The sequence below is a fragment of the Elephantulus edwardii genome, unplaced genomic scaffold, assembly GCF_000299155.1.
Source record: "Elephantulus edwardii isolate Elephantulus edwardi_28Jun2011 unplaced genomic scaffold, EleEdw1.0 scaffold00283, whole genome shotgun sequence".
Classification (NCBI taxonomy): Eukaryota; Metazoa; Chordata; class Mammalia; order Macroscelidea; family Macroscelididae; genus Elephantulus; species Elephantulus edwardii.
The window spans coordinates 2,396,568-2,400,412 of record NW_006400033.1 but is presented as its reverse complement, the minus strand read 5'-3'; the positions used below and the strand labels follow the sequence as shown (position 1 = coordinate 2,400,412).

General features: G+C 43.2%; 1 pseudogene; it reads right to left on the bottom strand.

The window, feature by feature from the left end:
- Positions 1 to 204: 204 nt before the first annotated feature.
- LOC102873750 overlaps positions 205 to 3,845 on the bottom strand; it is a 6,466-nt pseudogene continuing 2,825 nt past the window's right edge.

Genomic DNA, 3,845 nt, shown 5'->3' with positions numbered 1-3,845 from the left:
AGACAAAAAGTCCCATCACTTTAATAATAATAAAAAAAAAACCCAAAATGGAAAACTGAGGGGGCACGGGAAGAAGCCCCTGGGCGGGGGCACAGGGAACCCTGCTCATGGCACCACGTCTGGCTGCAGGGCCCCAATATTGCTGTTGCTTCGAGGTCGAAGCGCAGCTATTGTCCTGGAGCCACCATTCACAGGGTTGGAGACTCACTTCTTCTGGGGTGTGCTCAGCTTCTGCATGCCCCGGATCTTGTCCAGCAGGCCAGAGATAAAGGCCTCTGTGGGTTTGTAACAGTCAACCAGCAGCTCCTTGACCCTGGCAGCCCGGGTATCATCACTCTCCATGTCCAGGAGCTCGTCCACATCAATCTCCAGCTCTGGAATCTCCTCTTCCTGACAGTCATAGAGACGCGTGAGCTGCTCTAAGATCCACTCTTCAGGTTGAGGCGCTTCTGTAGCTCCTTACAGTCAAATTTGACGGTGACCTTCCCTTGGCGCATTAGTTACTGGGTCGTCCATGCCGCCCCGGGCCCTCACCTGCAGCCTCAGGGGCGCTTTGGAAGTAGATGTGGGGCCCTGGGCCGCCACTGCCCGGTTTGGGAGCCACCGGCTGGCTCCGGGCCTCTGGCTGGCTCGGGTAAGCTCGTGGGCTCGGTCCATGCGGCTCAGCGGGGCAGCTGCAGCACGCGGACCCCCTGGGCTGGGCCAGGCTGGGCCGCACCCGCACCCTCCCCACCGATCCTCCCGCCCTTTGTCCCCCGCGGCCACCCCCCCCCAGCCTATCCTTCTCTACTTTTGAAATCTCTTATTTTTTAATTATTATTAATTTTGTTTAAAGTTTACAGAGACTTTGGAATTCCATTCATTCATTGTTGCACTTTTCTCCCTGCTCAGCCCCCTCATCCTGGTGCTTCTCTTTGAAAAGTAAAATAAAAATTTTATCATTGTTTGTTATACAATCTCTCTCCCCAAGTCCACTCCACTATGCAGCCTTCATTCTGGATTCCCAACCCCAGTGTCAGTCCAATTTTACAACAGTGGCATTACGCAGTATTTGTCCTTTTGTAACTGAAATATTTAACTAAGCGTAATGTCCTCCAGGCTCACCCATTTTGTATAATATTTGTATAATATTTCATTAGTTCCTTGTTTTTCAATGCAGTATAGTATTCCATTGTGTGAATATACCACAGCTTCTCTATCCATTCGTTTGTTGATGGACATTTGGGTTGTTTCCAGCTCTTTGCTATTCTGAACAAAGCCGCGATAAACATGGGTCTGCATATATCTGCTTGGGTGGTGGTTATGGTTTCTTTGGGGTATATTCCCAGTAGTGGAATTGCTGGGTCAAATGGTATTTCAATTTGCAACTTTTTGAGAAAGCACCATACTGCCTTCCACAGTGGTTGCACCATTTTACATTCCCACCAACAGTGAATAAGGGTTCCAGTTTCTCCAAAACCTCACCAGCATTTGTTGTTTGCTGTTCTGTTAAATTTTGCTATTCTTACTGGGGTGAGATATCTTAGTTGTTTTGATTGCATCTCTCTTAGAGCTAGGGATTTTGAACATTTCTTCATGTGCTTCTTGGCTGTCTGAATGCCTTCTTTGGTGAAGTGTCTGTTCATATCCTGTGCCCATTTTTCTATTGGATTATTTACCTTTATCTTGTTGTGGTGCTTGAGTATTTTATAAATTCTAGATATAAAAGTCCCTTATCTGAAATGTCATTACCAAATATTTTTTTTTCTCAGTCTGTGGCTTCCCTTTTTACCCTGTTAGAGAAGTTTTTGGATGTGCATAGGGATTTGATTCTCAGACAGTCTCATTCATCTATTTGAGTTCTTCCAAGCTTTTCTTTAATGAAGTTTATAGTTTTCGATTTTAGTCCTAGGTCATGATGCACTCTGAGTTGGTTTTTTTATATGGAGTGAGGTGGTGTTGTTGCTTGAGTTTTCTACAGATAATTTTCCAATTTTGCCAACACCTTATGTTAAAAAGGCTGACATTTTTAAAAAGTATTCTGCTTACTTCAGAATCATGTTGGAGACCTATACAGCAGATCAGAAGTTAGCCTGGCTGTACCATTCTCATAATCTTTGCTGTGCCCATTGTTATTTTTATTGAGCCAACTCTCCAAAGTGCTAAAGAGCAATGATAGTCAGTCTAGAGTTTAAGGTGTGCTGATCCAAGCCATGGTCTTTGCAGTTATTTGCTATGCATCAGAGCTGGACAGTGACTAAGGAGAACAGAAGAATTGATGCCTTTGAGTTGTAGTGCTGGAGAACAGTCTTGAACAACCATGGACAGCCAAGAGAACAAATAGATCTGTCTTGAAGAGGGTGAAACCAGGTTTCCCCTTCAAGGCAAGGATTTTGAAGTTCTGTCTCACATACTTTGGTCACATGCTCAGGAGAGACCAGTCCTTGGAGAGGGGCATCACTCTTGGAAGGGTGAAGGAACAGCCCAGAAGATAAAGACCCTGGGTGAGATGGATTAATATGGTAACTGGGGCAGTGAGGGTAGGTGTGTTGGGAGTCACTGCGAATGGCTCAGGATAGAGTTCAGAGCTGTTGTAAAGAGGGTTGCTGTGAGTCACAGGTGACTTGATGGCACATAACAACAACAACATTGTTTCAATCCATCTCGTTAAAGATATTCTCTTTTCATTGACCTTTTTCTTTGCAAGCATGATTTCCTTCTCCAGGCACTGGTCACTTGTGATAACATCCAAAATACTTGAGTCAGTGTTTCACTATTACTCCTTCTAAGGGCCATTCTGGCAGTACCTAATTCCAAAACAGATTTGTTCACTCTTCTGAAAGCCATGGTATGCGTATTCTTTGGTCTTTCTTTGTGTTCTGCCTTCACATGGGATTGAAATGACCATGGTTTGGATCAGGTGCACTTAGTCTTTGCTTTTATAACACTGTAAATAGATTTTTTGCAGCAGGTTTGCCCAGTGCAATGCATTGTCTGATTTCATGACTCCTTCTTCCATGGATATTAATTATGAATTCTAGTAAAATGAAATTCTTGTAGACTTCAGGAATTTTCTCCATTCATTACGCTCTTTCATATTTCAGTTGTGAGGATTTTGTTTTCTTTTTATTGAGGATGAACCCATACTGAAGTGATTAATCTTCACTGGTATATTGTTCAAGTTCACTGTTATCAAGCAAGCCAGAAATGCAAGTTTATTCCATTTGCATACAACAGTGGCCTAATCCTTGGCAGATTACACTGCTAACCTCAGGCTTAAATCCACCAGCAGCTTCACAGCAAAAAAGTGAGTATTCATCTCCTGTGCTCTTTATAGCTTGGGAAACATGCTGGAGGGTCAGCTGTAAATTGGTTCTGGCTTGACTAATCTTACTGATGGCAGTGACTTGGCTAATCCTGTTGCCATGTTCTTTATATAATAAGTTATTCATATGTTCTTCGTATTATAAATTATTATAATTTTGGAAACAAGGGTGACATCCACTTCCAAAAAAGCTTGCTTCCAGAAACTCTATGAACTTGGAGAAAAGATTTAAGTTTTCTGTTCAAGAATTTTTAGTTCATAGAGTCACTATGGGTCATCTACGACTCTATGGCACTTAACAACAACATAATTACATATTATAAAAATTATGCTTGGCTAAGTCTGCTGTTAGGGACCTCTCTAAAGTACTCAAGAGCAACAGTGTCTCTCTGGAGATGAAGGTGCGCCTGATACAGGCCATCACTTGTTATGTGTCAGAGAGCTGGACAATGACTAGGGAGGACAGAAGGAGAATTGATGCCTTTGAGCTGTGGTGCTGGAGAAGAGTACTGAATGTACCATGGACTGCCAAGAAAACAAA